This window comes from Halyomorpha halys, unplaced genomic scaffold (genome assembly GCF_000696795.3).
Source record: "Halyomorpha halys isolate HHAL.00 unplaced genomic scaffold, Hhal_1.1 Scaffold52.1, whole genome shotgun sequence".
Classification (NCBI taxonomy): domain Eukaryota; kingdom Metazoa; phylum Arthropoda; class Insecta; order Hemiptera; family Pentatomidae; genus Halyomorpha; species Halyomorpha halys.
The window spans coordinates 304,631-317,890 of NW_027104988.1; the positions used below are offsets into that span (position 1 = coordinate 304,631).

General features: G+C 30.7%; 1 protein-coding gene across 1 annotated transcript in view; it reads left to right on the top strand.

The window, feature by feature from the left end:
• Window positions 1-7,314: 7,314 nt before the first annotated feature.
• LOC106691913 (juvenile hormone epoxide hydrolase 1) overlaps window positions 7,315-13,260 on the top strand; it is a 27,125-nt gene continuing 21,179 nt past the window's right edge. The window contains exon 1 of the mRNA XM_014437823.2: window positions 7,315-7,454. The gene's annotated coding sequence lies outside the window, so the exon portion shown is untranslated. The remainder of the gene's footprint in view (window positions 7,455-13,260) is intronic.

The window sequence follows — 13,260 nt, forward strand, 5'->3', positions numbered from 1 at the left end:
GTGAAACCATTATAAACAACTTACCTGCATAATTCGTTTCTTAACCGGTGACTTTGAGCTATTATTAGACATCCCCTTGGATATCGGCCTTCGCTTGCCCTCCATAAACAGAAACATGTATTCATTACCGGTGTCATTATTATTATCTAAGTGAAAATTAATATAATTTTTTATTTGAGACTACTACACCCTAATAACCACTCGTCTAGCACCAGGATATATTTAAATACTTTTATCTCACAATCCTGTGAATCATTTTTACGCCTTGTTAATACGGAACTCGTAACTCGTTGTTTTATTGTTACTTTTATTTTTTTTTTTTTTTAAGTTCAAAAGTGTGCAATAATATATTACCGTGAACTTGTTTTTAGAAAAATGGCTCGACAGTTAATTTAAGAAAACTATGCTCAGGGACGTAAGCATCAGGCGGCAAGGCGGAAAATGCCTTGGGTCTCCGGCTTAGAGAAGGCTACAATAATTGGAGACGGTTATTTTTTCAAATAGTAATGATATAAATAAACAATAAAATACAATATCAAATTACGCTATGAGAAGTAACACAATTTCTAACTAAACTAAGTAATGTTAATCACTGTCTAAGGCACAGCCACATCCTAAAATTTTGAGTAAGAAAGTAAAGAAGAGTAGTGGCATACCTACACCATTTGTCTGAATTAAATTGACCTGGTGTGGATTCATTTAGAAAAAAAATAGGATGGAACAAAGCAAATTAATGGAAGCGAATTAAATGAATAACAAAAGACAATTATTTAGTCGAAAAAAATAACGTTAACTTTGGATTAGAAAAAAAGAGATGTTCGATATAACTTTTTTGTAAGTTTGATTCTAAAAAATAAATAAACGGCTTAAATTCAATTGAGTGAGAGAAGTCTGGGCCAGGCTGCCTTCTCTCACCCTTAACTTCATACTTATGCCAACTGAATACTTTATTTATTTATTTTTTGCAAACTAACGATAAACATTTTATTATTATATTTTTATTTAAATTTACTACTGTTCATAATAATACATTCAGTACATTTAATGTAAGATCATAATTACATGATACAAGCGCGTAAAGAAACTTGGTATGGGTTATTACCCATTTGTAATACGTTATTACGTTTTTACATTTGAAGGTCTGGTGGCCATATTCTTTTCAGGCACCTCGGAGGATTGTCAGGAATGGCAGAGGAAGCAAGGTTAGAAACTAGTGGGTTTGGGTGGCTAGGGAGTTCGCAATGGAAGGAATTACATCTGCAAATTAAGGTCTTATGATTTTATTTGTGATAAAGTAAGGAGCAATGAAAATTTTACGAAGGACTGGTACGAGAGGAACTCAAAGGTTTAGTGGAGCCCCAAAGCTCAACTACGTATTTCCAGATAGGCCTTATAATTGTCTTGTAGATCAGTCTTTTGTAATGAATTGGAAGATTAGACCGTTTAAGTGCTGAATAGTCGAAATCGGCGTGCAGTTTTATGTCTTTTTAGTCTTGTGTGAGGATCCTAGGTTTGTCATTTGTCCAGATGTAGTCCAAGGTAGCGGATCTGTTCTACAGGGGTAAGAGCAACATTTTTAAAGGATATAATAGGGCAGTTGATCAGTTTACCACGACGGGCAAAGATGATTTGATGGGATTTATTTTTCAATTCAATTTCCTTCAATTTTGGCACCATCCTTCGAGGGTTGTGATAGGAAATTGGAGAGTTTGGGATCCAGTCAAAGGGTTATTATTAACTGCGAGCACATATATGTCATCGTCATAAGTGGTGAGGATAGTGTTAGGATTGGTTTGAATGTCAGCTGTATAGACTGTGTAGAGGATGTGACCGAGGATACTACCTTAAGGAACACCAGCGGACTTAGAAAAAAGGGATGAATAGGAACCATTGTGGTTTCCTTTAAATAATCTGTGAGAAAGAAACGGATGATGATAAAACATGTAGGAAGTAGTAATTCACGGAGTTTGTAAAGCAGACTCAATCAGAAGCCTGCTCTACATCGAAAAAGACTCCCGCGCAGTACATTCCGCGTTCCAAAGACCAGATAATGTCCACCACACGATGACATTGCTGAATAGTGAAGTTGGAAGTCAGGGAAGAAAACTGGTGAACAACGTTAAACTAAGAGTTAAAAACAAACTATAATAATGTAAATACTTCCTCAAACATAAATGGGCACTTTATCTGCCTATAATTATTTATAATAATAACTGAGATAGACAAAACAAGTAAATAGAAGGTATTCTTATCATCAGATACTTTTATTAAAGATTTGCTTTTAACCTAACTTACACCAAAGAACTCGTATCTTTATTTTTTATAAAAATCCAGAAGTGGATGGCCTGCAACAAGAACTGACTGAAGTTTATATGGCCGACAATGCAGGGATACGAAATTAAATTTAGTTACAAAACGAAAGATAATATATCCGGTTTAATGTAGTGCTGCGAATTTGCCTGTACGTCCTAAAGCTCTATTTAAAAGCTTGCCGACCATCTACAAAATCTAATCTAACTGTATCTTTAATAACGTGTCTCTTATCCCTTTCAATCCAGAGGCAAAGATATTACCTAACAGAAGACTGAATCGGCAAGAAACTCTCAACTTCTGATTCATTACAAAAGTTGCTCTTCATGACAAGTGACAGCAAAACATCATGGAGGATCTTACAGCCATGAAAAAAATATTAAAATAATACAAATTGTTGTATGTTACATTGCCTGTTACAAAAGGCCTTGATTTTAGACTTACCTGATGATCTAACAGAAGAAAAAATTGTTAGAGAAACATTCATTTCATTCTTTAATATCAACTAGCCTTTCTCATGACCCAAACAACATGAATTACCTGATAAGGCTCCAATACAAAAATGTTGGACAAATAAATAAACAATAAATATTTCTACTACCTATCACTACTAATATTTCTACGACTATCACAAATAAATATTTCTCTTTTTTTTTTTTTATAACCAACATAACGGTGAATAATAAACAAAAAAAATCTAACATTGTAGTGTATTTAAAAAAATAATATAAGCACAGGCTTTTTACTCCCATAATAAGGTTTTTTTTTTTATCGAAAATTTCTTAGGTCCGAGCTAAACCAATAAATATTGGCTCAGGAAATATTGTAGCCCCTGCCTTCAGCAGACCCTGACCAACCCCCTTGTAATGGCCAAGTGCCAAAGGAAGGGCACCAGTTACGTTTGTATATACTTAGATATATATTAATATTGTTATTTATAATAAAGGAGGTAAGAAAAAAACAATAATTATAATTATTTTCAGTATAAATATTGAAAAGTTATTCAAATATGTTATAATTTTATAACAACATATTTTATAAAAATTACAATACATGATAAAAAAACAAAGTAATAAATGATTCAATAACATGATAAAACGAATGATAAGTCTTATGGCTAACCAAAATATTAGATAAAATCTCTAAAATTATATTTTTAACGATATCGTTAAAAATGTAACTCATTTGAAAGGCTCAATTTAAGTGTGGTTATTACAGATAATAGGCTTATCAAGGAGATAATAATTGACAGATAGAAAAGCTCGTAGATCTACACTAATAATTTAAGCTGTTTAAGTGAATTTGATGAGTTAATTTGACTCCCGCTGCCGTTCTAGGATTGATATATAATTCTTCAAATTTAAATCGTAAGTTATTACTTCAACCTAGGAGTTTAGGCAGAATTATTTTTAGAGTAGGAGAGGATTAATTAGACGAGCAATTATTACTCAAAATACATTTGCATTATTCGAAATACAAAATTAATAAGTTTTATTGAAACACTACATAGACATTCCAATAAATTTATCCGACAGATGGCAACACATGACATCCCTGACGTAACTTGGCATAGACTGAAGAAAAGTTGGATGAGGGACCTCCTAGTGTAATCAAATAATTTACTTAACGTCAGGAGGATGCACCACTGGATACTGTCTCTCTCTGCCAACCCATGCCATGCCTGAGTAGTACAGCTCATTTACTCATTGTAAACTAGATTTAAAGGTACAAATAAAAAAATTTATAGATAAAAAAAAAATGTTATAAAGACTGAGAAATATGAAGGTAAAATAAGAAACAAAATCCTATCTTTTCATTAACTTGGATCTTCCTGATGCATTTCGTAAAAATGCATCTTCCTGGTCGCCCTTTTTTGCCTAACCAATTAGTTTTTTGCCTTTTTGGGATCCGCTCGTTACTAAGCCCTACATGTGTAATATATAGTTCTATTATCTCATTGTATATATTATATGATTCCATTACCATTCTTTAGATTTTTTTTATTTCAATTTTTGTTGATTCTACAGACCTAGATCTTTGGCCGTCCGAACTAGCCTTCTCCACGCCTGCCTGTCTTGGGCTAATAGGATTGGATTAATTTGGCTAATTGATTTAGTTAAGATTCAGTTTATTGATTTAGTTAATTAATTCAATAGGTTTATATTGAATCCTGGATAAAAAAAAATTGCATTTTTCCTCTCCACAGCCAGAGGATGTGATTTGGTATCATTAGTTCAGTACATAGCTTGTCTGATGTCTACAGAGAATTTAGAAATAAATTAAAAAATGAGGTACTAATAGGATGAAAATATGTGTTTTTTTCATATTTCAAAAATTGTGATTGTGTATCAAAATTTACTTCCTAACTTTAATTTGAATACTGTGGAAAAGAAGAATACTATCTGCCAAAAATATTCGGAGTTTTTATTTATTCCATATACACAGAAAAAAAATGTAAATGATAAAAATTTAACTATAATTAATTATTTATATTTAATTAGATTGTTTTTACAATACTATTAAAATTCCCCTATGCATGCCAAATTCAAACAGATTTAATTACATCTTTATAAGATAATTGGAATATAGATTAATTAATAGAGCGGGATGGTGGTCCCTTCACGGTCCATTAATTCCATGGTGTAGCCATAACATAGCTAGACTATACCACCTTAGTTGGACTCATATCATTACCTTATGATGCGATAAGTCAATCAAAGGGAGAAGATACAGTAAAGTATATATAATACATTTCATGTATTATATATGTATGAAGTACTAATTTTTGTTTGATGAAGTGTATTTAAGACTATTAACACAAATAATATATAAATGAATACTAACCTACATAAATGAAACTATGTCGGTCTCAGCTATGAAGTCGACTTCGTAACCTCTTCCAGTTCTTCAGTGTACTTAACTTTGTTATCGCCATTCGTAAAATATATTTTCAATGAAGACTTCCGATTGAAAATCCAATCCTAAAACGATTTTATGTCGTCAATTTTTCCGTAAATCACCAAAAACCTTAACGATTTGTAACGGATTACAACTTAAAAAGGTAAAAAAAAAATTGTTGGAGATTTCAACTTCACGTAAGAATTTGTCATCCTAATTTCATAATAATCAAATTATGATGCCGCGGAGACCTAAATATCTTCCATTTTGATCGTATAAATACCTTAATTATTATAATAGATGCTCAGGGGAAATTCACGATTTTTTATTTACGTTCATTCGATTTTTATTACCGATTTCGCGAAAATAATCAAAAACCGTAAAACATTATTTTGCGGTTTTGGGATATTAATTTCACACCGTGCGCTCGGTCGAAAACCACAAATATAAAATCGTGTAAGAATCGAGTCGTCTATCAGAATCTTTCAACGAAAATGTATCTACATTAAAAATTTTGCTGGTTAAGAATTAGGAGAGGTTACAAAACCGACTTCATCATCCAGAGAAACTTCATCCACAACTAAGACTTCCCAAGTTTCACTTCAAAACTCCCAAAAATCTTTTTAAAAAAAAATCTGGTGCAGAGCGTGCATGATGCAACTTCCATTTACCTCACTACATACGTCCACAAGTTTTGTTTTGATTGGGTGGAACTTCTCACTATTTTTGTTATTTGATTATAATTATAATTGTTGATAAAATTGTCTAATATTTGGTATTCATCCATTATTGATTACAGTTAACAATGAGAACTTGTTATTTATACATATTATTTTCAAATACGCAAGCTTAAAGGTACTTTGAATGAAAATAATTTAAAAATTTGTCATTGAAGCCATGGTACTCTATTTCAATGAGAATTAGACCTAGCTGATATTAAAGGCTATTCAATAATACATTAACACGCCAAGTTTAATCAAGAGCCGTTTTCAAGAGAATCGAAAAAAAAAGTGAAAAATCTATTCAATAAACTGGCACTTTTATGCACTCGATTTTATCGAAAAAGGCGTTGTCACATCCCAGGCATATATTAAATATTGTAATTACATATACATGTATTAAGTATTTAATTAAGGTTTACTTGGCTTTTCGTTTTTGAGCTGGGCTGTTCACACAGACAGACCATTTTGTGAGACATTGTAATTTGGACTCAGGGGACCTCAAAGCGTGTATTTCCGTCGAAAACTCGAATTTGAAATTTTAATACTTCCTCTTACTATATACTCTATACATATTTAGGTAAGTGGAAGTAAAGAACGGAATATCAATCTGTCCTATCAATCGAGTATGCTTATGAGTTTTGTTCCTTTAGGTAAACGTTGATGTGATTTTAATATAACTTATTTCGTTCAAGTGAATGCTACAATAGTTTACTTCATTTTATTAATTTGTGATATTCAAAAAAATAATTATACTGCACAACAATAAGCCAGTGTCTTAGTTACTGTACACCATTTTTACAAATACTGTAACAATTTTTAATAATTCTAATAACATGCTTTGTACTATTATGTGATAATTACTTCTAGCCAATTTCATTGGCTTGTTAAAAAAATTGGGTGATGAATTTACTATAGTAAATTAAACTCTTATTTCATTCGTAATATTTTGACTTGTTATGACGTAAGTAGCTCTCTCTAATCCTTGGAAATTTCCTGTAAAATATGTATAATATTTTCTGGTAATAGATGTTGATGCAAAGTGCGATAATAATTAAAAGTGGGAGATGCCTCGATTAATTTTTTTTTTATGCGAAAAACGGGTTATATACTTTCTTAATAATATAAGAAAGAAGTCGATTATCACCAATTATACAACCATAATTTTCTTAATTTATAATCCAATGCATTTAATTACTAATTAAACACATATAAATTTATTTATTTAAAATTGTTGTCTATCTTAATATTTATGCCACTCGATTTGATCTATTAGAAAATTTATTCTTGTTTTAAGTGACTATAAAACATTCAAACATTCAAAGTTCACGATAGTTTTCTGTTTTTCTCTGTGAGATTGTTTATTAGAATATAATCCTTCTTTAATAGCTTTATCAGAAACAACCGAATGCCAGTAGGATCCTGAACCTCTAAGGAACTGGACCAAAAGAAAAATGTTACCGCCTCCTACTCAGCTTTAGGACAAAGTAAAGTTTGTTCACACCAGAACAATAAAAAGATACCCAGGTAATTTATTATCAGTCGAAAAATATATGTATATTTATATTTAGATTTCATTATATTTTAATAGGGAGGGTTAAAATAGGTATATTTAACCATTTTAGTAAATGTTTCAAATTTATATGGTTTTCTTCATTTGTAATTTTATTCAGAAAAGGAATTATTGACAACCCGGTTGATAGAAGAAAGGGATCATCTAGTTAGAATGTGGATGTCCAAAATATTCAGATAGACTATGATGGGCAATATTTAAAGAGAAGAGGTTGACCTCAGAAGCATCAAAAAGGTTTACATGGACTATGGTCCGGTTCCAAACAGAGAAGCATGAAATTTAAGCTTTGTGTTTTTTAAAGCGTTACGTTCATTATTGAAAGTAAGATTACGATTTAAGTTAGGTTATTCGAACTTGTAGACAGAATTTTCTATAAAAAAAAAATTATAATCTTTCTTTGTTTAAATCATTGGAATCTAAGAGAGGCTTCGGACACTTTAAAATATGGAAGCCCTCCGGAACCCATCAAATTATCTCAACAACTTTGGGGTATGGCATTCCTTTTGAAAATTACTTTCAAGTAGCTAAATATAGCCGATTTTATTTTTGTTTCATGTTGATTTGGAATTTTTTTAAAATTCAAACCCCACAAAAATGTAGTTCTCTCTCAAAAAAACAAAACTAATGCATAACCTCGTAAATATTTGCCCTTCTAAAACTATTAGCGCAGGTTGCACCACGCATCTCTCTCTCGTTTATAACAAGACGATAGATTTCGTTTGTCAAATTGTTGCATGAAAAAAAAATTAAATACAAATCCCTTGATAGAAGCAAGTAAAGAATTAGATCTTCAAATAAATTCTGTTTAAACAAATTACAGTTTAATTATGAATAAAAAAACACAAATAATAAATCGAAACAGAGATTATTTCAGTCATAAGATGTAAGTCATAAATATATAACTACTCTCTAAGTACTCCAAGATAAAGACAGTCAAAAGTTCAATACATTGTTCAACAAGTAAATAAAAACCTGTTTGAAGTGATATTTACAGCATTGTTTGTATTTAGATAAAGTGTGTATAAATTTGGCCAGTCTCGTATCAATTTATTCAATTTATCTTCAATTTTTTTTTTCTCAATTCACAAGCTTAGATGGAAAACTCAACAGATTTGAAGTATATATTATACATTGTTTGGTTTTTCAGTCAAAGGTCAAAGATTTTTAAAAAAAATTATTTATGTATATATATTACGTTTCTTGTTGCTATTTGGTTTATATTATTCATATATTTTTAATACTTCTTACATATTTATGTTTCACTTTATATTATGTTAATTATTTTTTATTATTGTGTGTACATCTTTTTTTTCCGATCTCTCTAAAACAGTAAATAAACAGGTAATTAGTGAATGCTTTACTGTGAAAAAAGGAATAAATCGTGTTGGGTATTACCTTTTACTACCTTTGGTATTTTAAGGTTACCTGTAATGTTTATTTATTACTTGTGAAATGTCCATTCTAAATGGTATTATTATTAAAGAAGGAATCCGGAGGTGAGGGGCCTCCTTAAAACATCTTTCTGACACACATCTTTTTTTTTCACGATCCCTCTAAAACAGAAAGGTACAGTGAATTAGTGAGTGCTTTACTGTGAAAAAGGAAATAAATCGTGTTGGGTATTACCTTTTACTACCTTTGGTATTTTAAGGTTACCTGTAATGTTTATTTGTTATTTATGAAATATCCATTCTAAATGGTACTATTTTTAAAATCCGAAGGTGAGGGGCATCCTCATGTACACATCTTTTTTTTTTTCATATCCCTCTAAAACAGAAAGAAATATGAGTTAATAGGTGCATTACTGTGGAAAAGAAAAGTATTTCGTATTGGGTCTTACCTTTTACTACCTTTAGTATTTTAAGGTTACCTGTTATGTTTATTTGTTACTTATGAGATATCCATTCTAAACAAAAAAAAAAAAGGTGCTATTTTTAAATCCGGAGGTGAGGGGCCTCCTCACACATCTTTCATTTTTTTTTCCTGATCCCTCTAAAAACAGAAAGAAAAAATGAGTTAATAGGTGCATTACTGCGAAAAAAAAAAGTAATTCGTATTGGGTCTTACCTTTTACTACCTTTGGTATTTTAAGGTTACCTGTTATGTTTATTTGTTGCTTATGAGATATCCATTCTAAAAAAGGTGCTATTTTTAAATCTTTTAAATTTAGGTGAGGGGCCTCCTCGTGTTGTATCGCATATAAGATAAAATAAAAACATTAATTAATAAAGATAATAGATAATGGTGAAATAATAAGAAAACAGTCAGAAGTCGAAAGGAGTATGCACATCTTTTTTTTTTTTTGTTCCCGATCCCTCTAAAATAGAAATAAAAGTGAATTAATAAGTGCATTACTGTGAAAGAAAAGTAATTTGTGTTGGATCTTACCTTTTAGTACCTTTGGTATTTTAAGGTTACGATAACAGGTTTATTTGTTACTTATGAGATATCCATTCTAAATGGTGCTATTTTAAATCCGGAGGTAAGGGGCCTCCTCGTGTTGTATCGCATATAAGATAAAATAAAAATAATTATTAAAGACGATAGATAATGGTGAAATAATAAGAGAAACAGTCAGAAATCGAAAAGAAGTGTGAGGGAGGGGGTTGGGGTGCATCAGAAGATGGAGCTATGAGGTGTTGTTAATAGGGTTTTTGGAACCTTTCCTGCCCTGCCACCTCGCAGGAAGGGGGTGAGCACACCTTTCTGACCTCTACAGTAATTGACAGCCCACATGTTTAGACCTTAACATCGCTTGTAATAAAAAAAAACAAAAAAAAAACTATATACTATATACTACAAACAATATAGTCAATTTTTTTTTTAAGTCACTTCTTGAAACTTAAAGAAAATATAACAAAACAATGAACTTCCACCTCTTTTCAAAGAAAATATATATAAGCCTCTATTCGATGAGAAGTCTACCACTTCTATAATATTAATATACTTTTTAATTTTTAATTATTTCTATGTTTTATTTTTACTAAAAAAATTATGGGGTGCCCCGAGCGTATGCCAGGGTTGCCACGTGCGAATTCCATTTTCTGAAAGTATTACGAAAAAAAGAAAATTCAACTTCAAATAGTAAATATATAGTACATTCCAGAGTTTACTTAACATTATTTTCTCTGTTTTTTCTACATATCAAACCAATCTTACGGCAATGGCTCCAAAAATTTGTTTTACCTCTAAAAATGTTTTTCGACCAAGAATAACGTCACGTCCAAAAAGGTTTGGGAACAGCTGTGCCTATGGCCAAACCAAAGCAACTGCCCTAATGATAATGTCATTATATATTTTTTTTATATTCGAAACTATTCTACTGATTTAAGAAATTTTAGAAACAGTGATTTTGTATTAAAACAATTCTTAAAATATTTTAGTGACAAATTCATTGGCATTGAAAAAGCAATATATTTTCTCTACTCACATTACCACAAACATGAATAGTACTATATTTAATATTGACTTAAAGGTCGAGTTATATAATAGTGATTTTCAAACCTTTTTTCAGGTTCACTGAATTCAAGGCACTTTAAAAATTACTTACCTTGTTCGTTATTTTCTCTAATAAATTAAGTGATATAGAATAGAAGGAAATAATATAGAAACGTTAAAAAAAATAATTTAGTTTTAAAACTACATAATTTTTTTTTTTTATGATAGCTTTAAATTACTTATTTTATTAAACATCAATCACAATGATTGAAGACAAATCTCAATATTTTTCAAATTTGATTTATAATTTCTATTTTATACATCTGTATATTCTCCACATTTTTGGCTTCGTTTCGGCCCATTCCAATGACCATTTTACTGTTTTCTTCCACAACCCTAGCACATTATCAAAATTGTATGTTTTCATAAATATTACTCCTGGGAAAAATCCTTATAAGTATTTAATTTTGTTTTTCTTTTTTCCTAAATTTTCTTTTATACCAGACCATTTTTTCTTGTGACTTTTACATTCTATTTTTAATCTCCAGAAAAGCTAGTTAATAGTCAAACCTTTCCCTTTCATCCTTCATTGTATCATTTTGATTGATATTTAATAATTAATGAATCTCACTAAAAAAAATAAAGAACAATAATAAAGTCGCTCATAATATTTATTTTAATTTAATACTCTCATTGTTAATTTAATGATATTATTTTAAACGTTCGCGACTCCATCATGTTGCACATGTGGCACCCACTTTCAGAACCAATATTATATAACAGAGGTGAGGAACCTCTTTAGTATCAGAGGTCCCATTGAAATCAAACAATAATCGCTATAATTCTTAGCCCCAATTCTACATTAAATGCTGTTTTCTCCATATCATTTTCCCCTCATAAAAACTTGATATGAAATAATGAAAAAAAAAAACAGGAACATCGAATAATATCTTTGAGAAAGTATACAGTTGCTGTAATACTTAGAGGTTTTGCTTCAACAAATTAAAAAAATTTAATCAAAACTGTAAGAAAATTTTACTCTGGTATTTGTCCTTTTCCTTATTATTTTTAGAATACTGACTCCCAAATACCGTTTATAATCCATTTTGAATACAGTAACATCCTGGAGTTATGGGAATGTTTTACCCCAATTTTTGCTATTACAAGTATGTTCTCAAGTCTCAAATTTTTAAATTTCTCGGAGTTTCAAATTATTGGATTGGTTAACCCTGATAACATCGTATACCAGTAACACCACAAAAGAACTAAAACATCTTAACTTGATAGATACAGTTGCATTCAAAGAGTGACAGACGACAAGTCATAAACGTCTTTTTTAGAACAGTAACAGTAAGAAAATAATTGGTGTCGAGATCAGATAAAATGTATGGTAGTGTTTAGTTTTGCTGCATTGTAACATTTGAAATATGCAATGGTGTATTACCGTCAGGACCCCGTTTCATGATAAAGTATAAACTAATACCTTGTTGTTTGTATTTGGAACAATTTCATCAACTTCAGTACTGGGTTGTAATTTTTAACTCCTATAATATCACTAATAGTCGTCCCTATCATGAAACAATAAGTATTATTGCTTGCACTTTGCAGTTTGTATACTTGTATTTATGACTTGATAACATTAGGGCTGTTTGAACTAATCTCCGGAAAAACTAAGATTTGTCCAAGAGTTTAGTAAAAATAGAGTAACTTAGTGAACTGTTTCCGGTCTACAGTTTTGTTAACCAGCCTACAGATTTGTCCAAGAGTTTAGTAAAAATAGAGTAACTTAGTGAACTGTTTCCGGTCTACAGTTTTGTTAACCAGCCTACCGTTTTGTTAACCAGCCTACCAAAAGTTCTCTGAAATAGAGATAACTGTTAAACTCCGCAATTCGTATCGTTAATAAGAAATTAGGTCCAATTAAATTTAAAATTGATTTAACAGCCACTTTTGACAGTCGAAATCGTCAAAAAAAAGTACTTCAACAATGTATGAAATGATTTGGTTGAGTACGGAATTTTTTTTTTCATTATTGCCATAGCAACTACTTCTTTGAAGTGCTCGTCGTCTGTCAAATCGCCTATCTCGATGAAATCCATTTTATTGAATTAGGAAAGACACAAAATGATGCAATACACTTTCCCTAGGTAACAGATACCACTGAAACTATAGAGGTTCTTTTATGGTTATCTACTTGAACGTATGTTTGCTCTATCACTGGCCGGTAAAGTTTACAGCCAGATTTGAGTTAACTATTCTGGTGCAACAGATAATTATTTGTTTTACGCGAGATTAAAGATATCGTAGTTTAAACTGTGATGG